Genomic DNA, 17,144 nt, shown 5'->3' on the forward strand with positions numbered 1-17,144 from the left:
CAGAGACTCAGAATACCAACTAAAGCTCAAAGTCAAGTTAAAGACATGCAGAGGCTTGCCACATAGTCACACACTCATGGCCAGGTCTTCTCTCACATATGTCTGCCATACACACAAACAAATGTCAACTTTGGAGGCATTATATTATAAAATGTCAGTAAGGTTTCTCCTAAATGCATAGATTTAAATGTCCAGTCAAGATGCAAGCATCACTACTATTTACCGTTTAAATTACACAGATATTCTGTGCATGTTAAGATAAGTACAGAAACAATAAAAGTTGTGAAAATACAACATTGTCACTCTAGATGTGTCAAAGACAACATGAGGCTAAAAGAACCCTTTGCCATTTTTATATTAATTTTACAGAATTTTTTAACACAATTGTACTTATACTCAGTTATAATACATACTTTTATCTTGTTTTTATGTTCAGTTTAATAATTTGATATTTTTTCATACATATCAACCTTTCTAAATTGCTACAGTATATGTAAATATTTCCATAATGTTTCTTCCCCATCACCTGTCAGAACTCAAAGGATGACATCATCAAACATGTAATTAAAACCACATCACAACACCAGATAAAACAGAATGGAATTTTACCATGCCATAATTAATGTGAAACATGAAACTGTTGATGTTGACACAGGCAATAATATCATTTTGTTGATTTCGCCCCCTAGCTACAGACACGTGTTTCGATGCCTTTAATAAGAATGCTGATCTTTGATCAACTCCGTGTAATGACACACATTTAGAGGATCATTTTACTGTTGCTGTTTAGGTGATGTGCTGAAAATGTCCCTTTTTTTCTGTTCAGACATGCTCTTCATCTGCTTTCCAGACGTTTACACCCCCATTACCTTGCTAAAATCTTATATTGTGCATAGATAAAATGTCAAATTATGTGACTGTTACTTTTGTGTAATAGTGACAATTTCTAGATTCTAAGGAACATTTTCACCTGACAGATGGTAAAACTAAAAACAACAACAACAAAAAATCCCATAGATTTACATGAAAGAAAAGACCCCAAAATATTTTTCAGATTCAGGGGCTCTTTTTCCAGTAGCAACCACTCACCTAGCAACAGTGTAACAAGGCTGGCAATCCTGGCAACATCCCACAACCCCCATGTTCATGATGGAAAGTTTTTCCAGGAACATTTAACTTTACAGACTATCTTAAAGTTGGCATGAATGAAAATTCACCCCATCTATTTATAGGGTTAATTCACCCAAAAATGAAAATTCTGTCATTTACTCACCTTCATGTCGTATCAAACAAGTAAGACTTTCGCTCATCTACAGAACACAAATGAAGATCTTTTTGATTAAATCTGAGAGCTTTCTGTACTCCCCATTGTTAGCTACATAACTACCACTTTGATGCTTCAAAAAGTTCATAAAGAGATCGTAAAACTAATCCATAGGAATTAAGCAGTTTATTCCAAATGATCACTTTATGTGTTGAACAGAGTTGATCAGCAAACATAAACAAGCTCAACTGAAACTGCTTGACACACGAGAACAAACCTCCAGCGGAAGCTCAAACGTGCTGCATAACACATGAGAATAAACCATTGGTTCTCGCACGTCAGGCAAACATGCTTGAACTTCTATTTACCACAACTGATGTGTGAGTTGATGAATGTTTATATGTGAATAAAAGCCTAAATTCAATCTGTTCATCATATAAAGCGATCGAGTCTCTTTAGAAAATTTGGACTAAACCATTAAATTCATATGGATTAGTTTTACAATCTCTTTGTGAACTTTTTGAAGCATTAAAGTCGTAGTTATGTAGCTGTCTATTAAGGGACAAAAAAGCTCTCCGATTTATTCAAAAAGACCTTTATTTGTGTTCCGAAGATGAATGAAAGTCTTATGTGTTTAGAGCAACATGAGGATGATTTTTATTTTTTGGTGAACTAACCATTTAAATGCAATGTAGATCTTATTGTGAATGTTTCATCCATGCATATGACCATAATTCTTAATCTAAATGTCATCTCGATCTTCTAGTGAACCGACGGACTTCTTCCATCACTTAGTACGCTAAAAACCCATCCTTTTTTACCATTGACAGCAAGCACACATTCAGATCTTCCTCCATCCAAACAACAACCAATGACAACCAAGTCCCTTCCATATATATTTTTGGTTAGAATTTTTTTTAAGGTGTTCGTGTTACAGTGTAATTATACGTTTAAGAACTGAGTAATAGTAATTAACTACATGTACTTACTGTAGGGTTAGGGTAAGGATGAGGGTTTGATTTAGGGTTAATTGCATGTAATTATGCATAATTTATAGTTATTACTACAGTAACTACATGTAACGTGTAACAATGACACTAAAATAGTGTTACCTTTTTTTTTTCATTTTCAGTAATCCGCTTTACTTTAAGAAAAGATCTTTCACTACATCCATCTCATTACCATTTTAATTCTTTAAATCCTTTTTGAATACAGACTTAATTAATGCCTACCATTTTCTCTTTGGAGGACATCCCTCAGTTTTGCTAGTTTCTTGGGATATTTTTCTGAAATTGATCCCAAAAGTAAAGCGAGGTCAGAAACACACACACAAAGCACATATAGAGTTCAAGCTAAACTGTTCAAACGTACTACTCCATTGATGTGGAATCTTAGGGGAAAACCATATAGTGTTTCTGTGGAATCTAGAAGCGCACACACAAATTCTCACCAACACAGAGACACAAAACTGCGTTTTAAGTGGTCACCTTATCCCTCGCTCTCTAATGCTGCTCAATCATCAGCTCCAGGCCGCAGCTTCTGGACTCAGTGGAAGGGTCAGGGGGAGAGAAAGTGTCTCGGCCGATGATCAGAGGTACAGCCTCATCTGTCAACGGTACAAAAAACCCTTCCTGTTGGACACAGAGACACCCCTCAGTGCACACAGGATCCATCAGACACTAATAAAGGAGTATGATAACTGAAGAGAAATGCAGTGAGAGAATTATAAGGACTATAAAAAGGACTAATAATGAAAGATAAAGAGCACTGAAAAAAATAAAGAGAGGTGGAAAAGACTTGCAGCTATTTCATCAAGGTAGTCCCCAACCACCCTTGTGTCTCTCACACACATAGATGCATACTCGTCTCCTGAATGTCCTGCTTTGATTCTTAAGGGGTTTTCCCTCCTCTCAGACACTGTCTGTCATCACTGTGTGTGTGTGTGTGAGAAAGAGAGAGAGAGGAGGTATAACAAGAGGACTTGGTTAGATATATTGTGGGGTTCAAAGGTCTAAAAAAATTGTGCTATAATTTTATTTTCTGTTTTTTATATATATATATATATATATATAATATATATATATATATATATATATATATATATATATATATATATAAAATCAATTTAATAGCAGTAATTCAACATCAATAATCATCATAATTTAAGTGAAAGCTGAACTGAGAAATTAGCACGAATTTCCAGATGTCTTTGTATTATTATTATTAGGTTAGTATTTAGTATTTGGTTCGTCCCTCTTTTGCTTTAATGACAGCAGCACTCAAGCTACATTAAAGGGAAAGTTCACGCAAAAATGAAAATTCTGTCATCATTTACTCACTCTCAAGCTGTTCCAAAACTGTATCAATTTCTTTCTTTTGCTGAACACAAAAGAAGATATTTTGAAGAATGTCAGTAACCAAACAGTTGTCGGGCCCCATTGACTTCCACAGTATTTTTCCTCCATACTATGGAAGTCAATGTGGTCCATCTAATGTTTTGTAACCTATATTCTTCAAAGTATCTTCTTTTGTGTTCAGCAGAATAAAGAAATTCATACAGGTTTGGAACAACTTGAGGATGAGTAAATGATGACAGAATTTTCATTTTTGGGTGAACTATACCTTTAACTCATAAGTTTGTGTAAAAACTGATGATCATTTTCATCTGAAAGAAATAGTGCAGAATTTGAAATGTATTTATTTAATGTTATCATGTTTTAAATGTTTCTTAATTCTAAAACTTTTATATTTTTCTAGTTTAAATTAGATTTTGAATCCCAGATTTTATATATCACACTTTATGTGTACATGTGCGAGTGTGAAATGAGGGAAATGCACTGAGCCCCTGAGGCCACGATGGAGGTTTTTAGATTTGTAACAACTTCTGACCACCCGACTGACTTCCTTATCTGTCAGAGGGGTGTGACGCTGAGCGGGTATCAGGTTCTGTTCTGGGTGTTGTCCCGTGACCTCACAAGCTGACCCCTGAGGCCTACACTTCCTCTCGCCGCTATAGTGACATGGCAAAAACACAATATCGCGATTCATCTTGTTTTCTAGAATATTGAATAGTTGAAAGTTAAATGATTCAAAATAGTAAAATAAACCTAGACTTGGTGATCATATCTTGTATACTCTGAAATTGTTCCTTTTACGATAATGACCAGCTGAGTGTACATAATCCTGCTTATTAGGTTCGTTACCAAATGAATCAAATAAATGAAGATGAAATATGGATTTGACTAAATTATTATGTAAACAAGAGAAAGCAAAGTTCCAGAGAATCAAAACTAGCTCAGTTATGTAGGACATTGGTTGCTTGGGATATCAGGTCAATTTTACAGACAAAAAATATTTGAATGGTGCTATGGATCACTTAAAATTCTGTCATCAATTACTCACTCTCATGTCATTCCAAAGCCGTAAGACCTTCGTTCATCTTTCGGAACACAAATGAAGTTCTTTTTGATGAAATCTGAGAGATGTCTGTCCCTTCCATAGACTGCCTTTGCAACTTGGTCTTTGACGCTTCAAAAAGTTCATGAAAGAGATCGGAAAACTATAATCCATACACTGTAAACCCTAACGCTCAAAATAATTAATCGCTTTGAGTAGGACAAAATTTTCCAGAATGCTTTGCCCATGACACTCGAAAGGGAGAGTAAATGCTAAAATTAAGTATTATATAATGTTTTTTTGTGCAAGATTATTGTTTTGTAATACTAATTTAGAAGAGTTTGTTAATGTGGGTTTTTGGAGAGTTAACATCATGGTGACAAGTATTACACACTGTAAAACTGAACAGTGAAATTAATTAAATTAAATGAGTTTGTTTCACTCAAATAATAATGAAAGTTCATTGTACTTAATAGAAAAAAGTTGCATGAACTCAAAATTTCATTGTAGTAAGCTGAACTTAATATGATTGAGTTGAGCTGCAGCAGATTTCTAATTCCCAGCATGCTTTGCGTCAGACCATATAATAATATAACTAATAATATAACTGTTGAAATTAAGTGTTATTTTGTGTGTTTTTGCACAAGATTAACACATGGAGATATAAGTTAATGTTTAATGTTGTGTTATTTGGGATTCAGGGGGGTTCTGTTATGTTAGTTTTGTACCACTGTGGTGAAGATTAGAGCCTGTGGTTAGGTTGAGGATGAGCTGCAAAACATTTAAGACCACATATGTTGTTTGATTACATATATGCAAGTATGTAATGACAGTCTCTCTGATAGTTATAATAGCATGTGTTATTTGCTATGTAACATTTAACCATCTGAATGTGATGTTTATGTAAATTAGTTGGGCAAGGGATGCTGGTGACGGGATTGTTAGCGAGAGACACCTGTGCACCACACTGGCCTTGATCTGCTTCACACGTTGAGTGTGCGTGTGTGACATGAGGGCGCTCTCAGCCAAGTGGACGGTATGTAAAGCAGGCAATGAAATTATATTTGTGCTAAACTTATTTTTTACCTCTGACTTTATAGGTGACTGAAATTGTACAATTTACTAGCCATTGAAAGACATTTTTAGTCGCCTCTAGTGAAATTTGGTCGCATATGAATCTGATTTACTCGCATTGTAGAGGGTTGATAATAGTGCTGTCAGATTGATTAATCATGATTAATCACATCTAACATAAAAGTGTGTGTGTGTATACAAATTTACAAAACTTTGGATGCGATTAATCGTGATTAATCGACTTGACAGCATTATATTTAATATATCTGCATGGCTCTCAGCCGCGCCCCACTTGTCACAAAAATTTTAAGTTCTACCAACTTTAAAAAAAAAAATGAGTTAGTTTAATTAAATGTTTTGAAGTAATACGTTTTCTCAAATGTTTTGAGTATTCTGAACTTATTGGGTTTTACAGTGCATGCGGCTTGGTTCGAGAGCAAGTAGTTAAATGCAAGTGCTATACCGTGCTATTGTTAACATGTTAGCAAATTAGCAAGTTAGCCTTTTCTGAATTAACTTGTTATAGCTAGCTATGTTTACACTAATGTTCACATTGAGGTTACATGATAATTTTAAGTTAAATGTATGAATTAGTGTACTCAAACATTTCAAGTTAAGAACAATTAAAATGTATGAGTACAAAATAAAAATCTGCCAGTTCTGCTTACTTAAAATTTTGAGGCAACTGATCGCCTTAATTTTTTTGAGTTTTGCCAACTTATTTGAGTTTACAGTGTATGAATCGAGCGGTTCAGTCTAAATTTTCTGAAGAGACTCAATCACATTATATGAATAATTTATTTTAGGCTTTTACTCACATATAAACCTCGATCAGTGAACATAAACAGAAGCTCAACTGAACGTGAATGACGCACAAAAACAAACCTCTTCTGGAAGCTCAAATGTGCTGCGTAACACACGAGAATGAACCTTATTGGTTACGCAGCACGTTTGAGATTCCGGAAGAGGTTTGTTCTCGTGCGTCATTCACGTTCGGTTAAGCTTCTGTTTATGTTCGTTAAATTAAATTAAGGCTTTTACAAAACTTCTCACACAGTGCATGCAAGTTACCTTTTGCGTCTTCTTGTGCTTGAATGTTTAAATTGGCAAGGCTTAAAACACGTGCAAATGATAAACTTTCATGACGACGCAGGACTGGTTCGATCGGGACAGTGACAGTTCTGTCAACGAGCCCTACATGTGCTCTCTCTTTCTCTCACGTTGAGTGTGCGTGTGTGACATGAGGGCGCTCTCAGCCAAGTGGACGGTATGTAAAGCAGGCAATGAAATTATATTTGTGCTAAACTTATTTTTTACCTCTGACTTTATAGGTGACTGAAATTGTACAATTTACTAGCCATTGAAAGACATTTTTAGTCGCCTCTAGTGAAATTTGGTCGCATATGAATCTGATTTACTCGCATTGTAGAGGGTTGATAATAGTGCTGTCAGATTGATTAATCAAGATTAATCACATCTAACATAAAAGTGTGTGTGTGTGTATACAAATTTACAAAACTTTGGATGCGATTAATCGTGATTAATCGACTTGACAGCACTTATATTTAATATATCTGCATCCATTTTAAAGGAGTTCATAGAGGTTTTAAAATCAGGAAGACACGTCTCTTTTGCCGAGGTCGTAATGACATGGGCTCTGTGATTCAGGATAGGATCTCCCTCTCTTCTCACACTCTACAATGGCAATTTGAAGAGGCACCCTGTTTACACTCTTAGACACCAACAATCTATATGTGTGTGTGTAAGCGAGAGGGAAAGATCCATTAGCCATGTGGAGCTCACCTCAGGCAGTGATTAAGAGGTCAAATGCACCTCAGTACAAAAAGGAAAGACAGACAGAGGGATAGAGGAGAGGAAAGAAGAGGACAAAGACTTTAAAAGGACCTCAAATGTTTTTTTTTTAAAGCTTGCTTTCAAAAGGTGTTTCAGTCAAAAAGCCTGAATCCATTAAAGCTATCTGCTCTCCCTCAACTCACCTGCTCCTACTGTGTCTTCAGGCCTAAGGGGTTAAAAAGGCAATCGGAATAAACAACAACAGTTTCAGGTTGTGCATGCGTGTGTTAGATAAGAGGATGTCACCTGGTTCTGCTTCAGGGTTGTATTCAGTGTTCTGTTTGTGGTTTTTGAGGATGAAGGCATGTGATACAACCTGTCCATGTTAGCAGGAATAACACATGTTAGAGTTTAATTGGATTGGACAGACTTTTATGTCAACAACAAAAGATACGGCCATTTCTTTAATTATGCATAATTATGCACAATTATATAATTAGTTGCATTTTATTATCTGCATATAAAACAGACCTGTGACCCTCCAGTTGAGCACCACTATTTTAGTATGCGTGTGTCTGTCAGAAAGAAAGGATTTGATTTATACTGCTAAGCAGATCACATATCATAGCTTGACTTGAAAATGGGAAACACACATACACATACATTTATCATATATAAGAGGAAATACATTGTCGGAATGTCTAATGTTCCAGCTGTCTGAACGTTCAACCTTAGCTACAGTAGGAGGTACCCAAGAATATATCACACAAGCCTCTGCACAGACACACACTGTCTGGAATGTGCTTCTGACGGGTGTGAATTTGATGTCTGTCCAACCCCCCTTCACGCCAGCCTACTTTACCTATGCACCTCTCTCTCTCTCTCTCTCTCTCTCTCTCTCTCTCTCTCTCTCTCTCTCTCTTTCTGTCTGTCTTTGTACAGATAGATTTATTGAAGGTTAAATCCAAACATGCAGCACATGTTGGCACAAAGCTGAAATCATATAAACTTTACAGCACAGAAATGTCAAATGAGTTCTTGACTATATATATATATATATATATATATATATATATATATATATATATATATATATATATATACATACACACAGTTGCAAGAAACAGTATGTGAACAACTTGCAGAATCTTTGAAAATGTGAAAAATTTTAACAAAAGATATAAATGGTTCACAGACTTTAGAACTAGGTCAATTTTAATAAATTCAGCTATTTTTTTTTTTTTGTCTTATAGATTATATGTAAACATCTTTTATGTAAAATATCTTACTCAGGACAGTATTAAATAAAAAATAACATGCATTTTGTATGATCTCTCTTATTTTGTTAAAGATTTTTCACATTTTCAAAGATTCTGCAAGTGGTTCACATACTTTTTCTTGCAACTGTATATATATATATATATATATAAAAGTGTATATATACAGTACAGTCCAAAAGTTTGGAACCACTAAGATTTTTAATGTTTTTAAAAGAAGTTTCGTCTGCTCACCAAGGCTACATTTATTTAATTAAAAATACAGTAAAAAACAGTAATATTGTGAAATATTATTACAATTTAAAATAACTGTGTACTATTTAAATATATTTGACAAAGTAATTTATTCCTGTGATGGAAAGCTGAATTTTCAGCATCGTTACTCCAGTCTTCAGTGTCACATGATCCTTCAGAAATCATTCTAATATGCTGATCTGCTGCTCAATAAACATTTAAGATTATTTTCAATGTTGAAAACAGTTGTGTACTTTTTTTTTCAGGATTCCTTGATGAATAGAAAGTTCAAAAGAACAGCATTTATCTGAAATACAAAGCTTCTGTAGCATTATACACTACCGTTCAAAAGTTTGGGGTCAGTAAGAATTTTTATTTTTATTTTTTTGAAAAGAAATTAAAGAAATTAATACTTTTATTCAGCAAGGATGCATTAAATCAATCAAAAGTGGCAGTAAAGACATTTATAATGTTACAAAAGATTAGATTTCCGATAAACACTGTTCTTTTGAACTTTCTATTCATCAAATAATCCTGAAAAAAAATATTGTACACAAATATTTTGTACAGTTGTACACATTAAATGTTTCTTGAGCAGCAGATCAGCATATTAGAATGATTTCTGAAGGATCATGTGACACTGAAGACTGGAGTAATGATGCTGAAAATTCAGCTTTGCCATCACAGGAATAAATTACTTTGTGAAATATATTCAAATAGAAAACAGTTATTTTAAATTGAAATAATATTTCACAATATTACTGTTTTTTACTGTATTTTAATTAAATAAATGTAGCCTTGGTGAGCAGACGAAACTTCTTTTAAAAACATTAAAATCTTAGTGGTTCCAAACTTTTGGACTGTACTGTATGTAGCCCCAGTTTGAGAGAAAGAAAAGGCTTGACCATGTATGTCTGGAGATAATTTTTCAAGAGAAAATCATAGAAAGTTATGTTTTTCTCTCAAATTAAGAGGGTAAAGGTTAAAGAGGACATTAGAGAGGCAGGTTATTTTGACCCAGACATTTTAATGTTCTTCCTCCGACCAGAGGATGTTGTCTGGATGGCCAAAGCGCCAATCACTCAACATCCCGCCTCCCCACTGACAGGAGTTTCCTGTGGTGAATGACAGGGCTGGACTGCAATAAAGAACTCAATTCAGTCTAACCCTACTAATCATTTGAAAGACACAGCTTAAGTAAAATTGTAGAATAAGTTAAGAAGTATAAATGCCTTCTGTATTTATTCAACTTGGTAATTGTATTAATTGCATGTGTGGAAATACCTGAAGAATCTTTTGAGCTTTAACAGAAGCAATTATACAGGATTTCTTTTAGTGTTTTGATAGAAAATCTTAAGTCTCTACTGAATTGAACACACCTGAGATGTTCTTTTTAACATGACATCAGACTATTACAACAGATTTACCCTTGTGAATCACCAACAGACAAGTTTAGTCGAGATGTTTATAGATTGGCTGTGCACAAACATTTGTTTCATCATTGTATGTTTTTTTAACTCATGGGAAAAAAAACTCAAGCTGTTTTAAAGAGAGAGAAAACTCTAGTTTGTAGTTTGTGAAAGTCAGGAAGAAACTAGGTACAAACACATGAAACCCCCACCTCGGTCACCTTTAAGCCCTCTCCATGACCATCAATATGAAAGAGAAAAGGAAGGAAGTTTTTAAGGGAAAAGCAGTGGGAGGGAGGACCGCAGCTCATTTTAAACCACAGTCCTGGGCTGGCCTGACTTAATGAATATGTCGTTGTACTCTAATGGATTGAGTTAAAGGGGTTCTGTGTGGTTTTACCCCCCCACCTTTCTCTGTCACCTCTCCAACTGATCCCATTCATTCTAGCCTAGTGTAATCTAATCACAGCTAACTGGATTTATCTGCTGTCCTTTCACATTCAAACTCACATTACACACATGTGGCCCCCTGTTACAGAGACAGAAACTGAATGAATGTGCTTCTATGGAATTAGAGTCAATCGAAGGTAGATCAGCATCCCGTTTCTGAGGATGAAGGGCCCTTCCACATGGAGCTAATCCATCAGCCACATTCGGGATGCCCTACAAAATCCTTTGACCGATCCATTATATTCACATTTGTGGGACAGAGAATGAATACAGGGAAGAGAGTCATTTAGTTTCTCTGATTCATGGACTGATCAACTTTGGTTCCAATTAGAACCAAACAATGTTTTACATTCTGATGTCACAGAAGAAGTTCCTCAAAAAACTTAAGTCTTCAGTGTCACATGATCCTTCAGAAATCATTCTAATATGCTGATTTGATGCTCAAGAAACAAGTTTTGTGGAAACTGATATATTTTTCTTTTCTTCGATGAATTCAAAAGAACAGCATGTATTTAAATGATATATATTTTTGTAACAATGTAATGTAATGTCTTTACTGTCACTTTTGTTCAATGTAATGCATTAATGGAAAATAAAAGTATTAGTTTCTTTAATATATATATATATATATATATATATATATATATATATGTTATCTTTCTGACCCTAAACTTTTGAATGTAAGTCTATATAATATAATATTACAAACATGAATGTATGTAAGTAAACTGCCAGCTTTGGTTTAGACTAAAGCTGTTCTAATGGCTGACTTAAGTTTCTCTGTGCTGAGTGAATGCTATTCTGAAAGGAAGACTCCACTCCTTGTCTGTCAATGCATGAGATTCCCGGTTCTCTGCTTAGCTACCAAACCCTTAGTGCTGCAGACAGGTCAGGCTCCCAAAAAACCCTGCTGACTTCGTCACTCTATTCAGAAAGAAGCTCAAAAGCTATTTAAAAACCTACAAAACAATTACTATAAGAAATACATTTAAAAGAGAAATGCCCAGCAGGGGGTCACATGCATCTATTCAACACATTCCTCTCACTCTTACACTTCTCTTCAACCTTTTCGCTTAAAGGATTAGTTCAACCCAAAATTAAAATTCTGTCATCATTTACTGACTGTCATGATGTTCCAAACCAGTATGACTTTATTTACTTTGTGGAACACAAGAGGAACATTTTAATAATATAATTTGAATAATATACTGGTCTCTCTTTTCCTTCCAATTTAAATGAAACCATTCAAACTTTAAGGATCAAAGGATCAAAAGCACAATAAAAATAACAGTCTTCTGATGCCATATGAAGTTTTTCATTGAATCAGAACTCCAGGACCAGATCAGTCCAATTCATGAACTAATCATTCAGAGTGGTTTTGCATTGGTATGGCTCAAATCATACTTATTTGACCGTTATCAGTTTGTAGAGATATCATACCGATCACAAGTTCAATATGGAGTACTGCAAGGCTCAGTACTAGGACTGTTGCTTTTCACCCTGTACACGGTACCCTTGGGAGACATCATTAGGAAGCATGCCGTTAGTTTTTCCTGTTACAATGATACGACAGCCAGTGCCACAGTTCCTCAACAAACCGACCATACCGGCGTGATGAATACGATCCTCAATTGGACATGACCACAACGCAGCCCTGAAGTATCAGCAGAGATCGAGTCGACTATCATCCACTGTGAAGGCCTCATCGACACGACAGCCAGTAGCACAGTTCCTCAACAAACCGTCCATACCGGCGTGATGAATACGATCCTCAACTGGATGGAACTGAAATAAATACTTTGAATGTTGCGATCCTATCAGATTTATGACAGCAACCTGATTCGTAACAAAGCACTGTTCGCCAGAGGAGAACTGGCCCCCAGACTAAGCCTGGTTTCTCCCAAGGTTTTTTTTTCTCCATTTTAACACCTATTTGCCACTTGTTTGCCACCTGATGTCACCTGTTGGAGTTTGGGTTCCTTGCCGCTGTCGCCTTTGGCTTGCTTAGTTGGGGACACTTGACATTTGACTTGACATTTGATATTCAACAGTATTCTTGACATTTATTCAACAGTGCTTTGATCTGCCTGCATTGACACTATTCTTGAAGAGCTATTCTTGAAGAAAACTATGTACCAGTTATCAATGTAAAGCTGCTTTGATACAATCTGCATTGTAAAAAGCGCTATATAAATAAAGTTGACTTGACTTGACTTGACTCAGCTCGATATTTCTTTGTGGCCCAAACTTACCAATTCACAAAATTATTGGGATGCATAGCTGATGTAAAAAAAATTGGATGACTAGTAATTTCCTACTACTTAATTCATTTGAAAGCCACATTTCTTGCATCCGTAAAACTGCATTCTTCCATCTTAAAAACATATCTAAAAAAAATCAACCGCAGGCAGTAGATTTGTCTGTTTAGCACCTAAAATCTGGAACAGTCTTCCTAGCATTGTTCAGGAAGCAGATACACACTGTCAGTTTAAATCTAAAAACACATCTCTTTAACCTGGCATACACATAACATATTCTAATCTTCTATATTTCATATCAGTTAAATGATTGTTAGGCGTCATAAACTAGGTCAGCCGGAATCGGGAACACTTCCCACAACACCTGATGTACGTGTTATATCATAAGAAGATTTGCATCTACTCTAATATTAGTTTCTCTGTTTATCCTGAGGTTACCGTAGTTAGCCATATCCGGGCCGTATCCAGATCAGATGGAGGACCTGTGCCTAGACACGACCACATCGCAGCCTTGAATTGTCAGCAGCAATTCTGTCAACTAGACAATCCCCTGTGAAGGTCTCATCGACTCAACAGCCAGTGGCACAGATCCTCAACAAAACCCATCTTCATACCGGTGTGGTGAATCCAATCTTCAACCAGATGGAACTGGATTAAATATTTTGAATGTTCTGATGCCAATCTGACTTCTGACCTGTGATGCCACCTGAATCATATAATCATACAGTGATCGTTTGTTGGCCAGAGGAGAATTGGCACCCCAACTGAGCCTGTTTTTTCTCCCAAGGTTTTTTTTCTCTCCATTCTTTCATCTTTTCCACCAAGGCAGTTTGAGTGCTGGTTCGGAGCCAGAGCCAAGTTTCAAATCAGTTCTTTGTCTTTCGACACACAAAGCACTAGCTCCGAACCAGGAAAAGTGGTTCGTAATTACCACCAAAACATTGCTGGGCTAGAAGTAAGAACCGATTGCGTCGAGAAGGGTATTCCTGCACAACCGGAGGCTGCAGTTTCAGGACCGCAGTTCTAGGACCCTAGTTTTTCGTGACAGCGCCACCTACCGTACTGGATCAACACTAATTAAAGATGGACAACGTGGACAGCAATCAGACAGTGAGTACCGATATTTAATTAAGTTTTATTTTATAACGTTTAAACGGTGTGAAGTTTACATATTGAGAACTTCTAACTATGAATTAATAATTAATTCCCACCAAATTAAGAATTTGTGAGATAGTTTTATTAATTACTACGATGTTAATTCATGGCCATGATTTCATAAATCCTTGTTGAGTTTTAATGACGAAGTATTATAAGTGAATCTAGCCAGCACATTAATTAAACTTATCAGATGACAAGAGCATGGCTGATGTAAGGTTTGTAAGATTTACCTGCAGCTTAATGTATTAGTGTGAATAGTGGCTTAATATTCGTTGTTTTACCATATTTAAGTATAAAATATCTTTCATAATTAAACTGCCTAGTTGCACTGTGTTTTAGCCTGTTGTTTTGGCATTGTTTTGCAATGATGAATAACGTTTGGCCTAATCTGCAGGCCTACTCCACATACAGTCCATTGTTATCATGAGTTAGTTATTGTCATGTTCTGCATGGCCAATATGAAGTGATTTTATGGATTTGGTTAGGCTCATTGTAGGACAGATAATTAAAAAAGGCACTAGGGATATTTTCATGATCTTAAAATATTCTAACAAGTAGGCTCTCTCTTTTTCAAGATGCATATAACAATCCAAAAAGGGAGATCCCTGCCCGAATTGAAGAGATGCACCACATGCTGCAAGGACTTTCACTGCCCGTTCTGTAGTTCAGCTTTGTTCCACCCATCAAAGTTGAGCAAGATCAGAACCCATTTAGAGAGCCATTTCAATCATGCAGTTATCCATGAAGGTAAAGTTTTCATACATTCCCTCAGGAAATGCAATTGGAGTTAAAATGTGCATTAAAAGCTGAATGTATTTTATGATCAGTTCCATTTGAGCAGTGAATCAAAGCTCTCTGTTTTGTTTTTGAAAACCAAACACCTAATTCAAATTTTGGGTATACATAATTTACAAATTGAAATATATGATCTATTCAATGCTCTTGTTATACCATTATAGGGTATACCATTCACAGATGTGGGTTACATTAATTTGATGTCAGTAAAATGAATATTCTGTTTGGCTCTCTCTCTAAAACTCCAACAGTGCATAAGTGTTAAATCATATATATTCCAGTTGAATATGTTAAACAAATGTTTCTTATTTATCTCTCTCTCTCTCTCTCTCTCTCTCTCTCTCTCTCGCTCTATCTTTCTCTAGAGTTGAAGCCTACAGCCATTCTATCCATGCAGCAACTGATGGAAAAGGGGTTCGCTTTGGTGCTGTTATCACAAAAATGACATATCATATATATATATATATATAAATAAACAAACAAACATTCTTGAATCATTCTTGTGTCTTGTCTTGCCTCTCAACCTTTAAAATATTGGCTGTACTTTAGTGACTGCATACGCTGATACCAACTTTAACTTACCTGATAATGAGCTAATTCACTTTAAGGAGGTTAATCAATATACTGTATAATTCAAGAGACTAAGACTTTTAAAGTTCTCCATTTTTTACAATTGTTTTAAAATTGATATACAATTTTCTTTTATATTTTGTGTAAATTCATGTTCAAATTTAAAATTGTGACTCAAAGCACACTTAGTAATTAACCTCTGCTGCATTTTGAATCAAAAATCACATTTAAAAACAAATACTACTGAGATTAATATATTGATGCTATATACAAACATGACCAAACTAAACCAACAGGGCCCTAGAACTGCGGTTCTGAAACTGCAGCCATCGCTATATCATCCAGTACGGTAGGTGGCGCTGTCACGAAAAACTAGGGTCCTAGAACTGCGGTCCTAGATCTGCGGTCCTGAAACTGCAGCCTCCGGTTGTGCAGGAACATACTATTGTGCTTGCGTCAGGGGCTGGGGGCGGGGTTACCGTGACCAACAAGAATCTTGTGACCGCCATTTTTGCAATAGCAACTAATCGAGCTAATAGCAGCTCCATTGTAATCTCCGTCTATATACAAATTACGGCGAGCCGTGTTTGGATGGCGATGTAGGATCGCAAAGCCATGAGCATCAACAGTAGTGAAACATCGCGATTGTTGATAGAAGGCTTGTTCGAGATGCATCGGAGCAGCGCGGACCGATTCGGCGGGTGCCAGGGATCCGCGAGGAGCGTTTGTAGAGCATACGACTCCATGTGCTTTTGGATCGTTCTCACGGAGCTTTGATGTCATGCGCCGATCGCTATGCGAGAAGCCGATGCATCTCAAACGAGCCTGGTGTATTTGTGTTTGTCGCTGTGGCGCTAGCTTTGCTGTGAAATATGAGACATATACAGTGACGTAAGACCTGGCTCTGTATTGGCTCTCTAGCCTGTGGAAAGGCAAACCGGTTCTTAGAAGGCTTATCAGTTGAACCAACTCCGAACTGGCACTAGCACTAGCTCTGAACTAGCACCCGGTTCGTGCTGGTGGAAAGGGGGTAATTGTCACCTCTAGCTTGCTTAGTCGGGGACACTTAATATTGAACAATATTACTGATCTGACTGCATTGACACCATTGAATGAGAACTGGATGATGACATTGGACGATGACTGGACACTGTTTTCTCCAGAGCTGCTATATAGATAAATTAACTAAATTAATAACTAATGATTTTTACAATGGAAATGAATCAACATTGAACTTGCTTAAAGTTAGGGGTTAGTTGGGGTTAGTTCACCCAAAAAATGAAATTTCTGTCTTTAAGCACTCACCCTCATGTCGTCCCAAACCCGTAGACCTTCGTTCATCTTCGGAACAAAAAATAAGATATTTTTTATAAAATCCAAGGGTATCTGAAACACACATAGGCAGCAACATCATTGCACCTTTTGAGGTCCAGAAAGGTTTTATAGACATTGTTAAAATAGTCCA

The 17,144-nt window shown here is 36.1% G+C and overlaps 1 long non-coding RNA gene across 1 annotated transcript; it reads left to right on the forward strand.

The window, feature by feature from the left end:
- The first annotated feature begins 13,395 nt into the window (after window positions 1-13,395).
- On the forward strand, window positions 13,396-15,610 carry LOC125268209. Its single transcript, XR_007184833.1, has 3 exons — window positions 13,396-14,266; window positions 14,890-15,061; window positions 15,475-15,610. It is a non-coding gene; the product is annotated as an uncharacterized LOC125268209 (long non-coding RNA).
- The last annotated feature ends 1,534 nt before the right edge of the window (window positions 15,611-17,144 follow it).

Source organism: Megalobrama amblycephala, linkage group LG5 (genome assembly GCF_018812025.1).
Source record: "Megalobrama amblycephala isolate DHTTF-2021 linkage group LG5, ASM1881202v1, whole genome shotgun sequence".
Lineage (NCBI taxonomy): Eukaryota > Metazoa > Chordata > Actinopteri > Cypriniformes > Xenocyprididae > Megalobrama > Megalobrama amblycephala.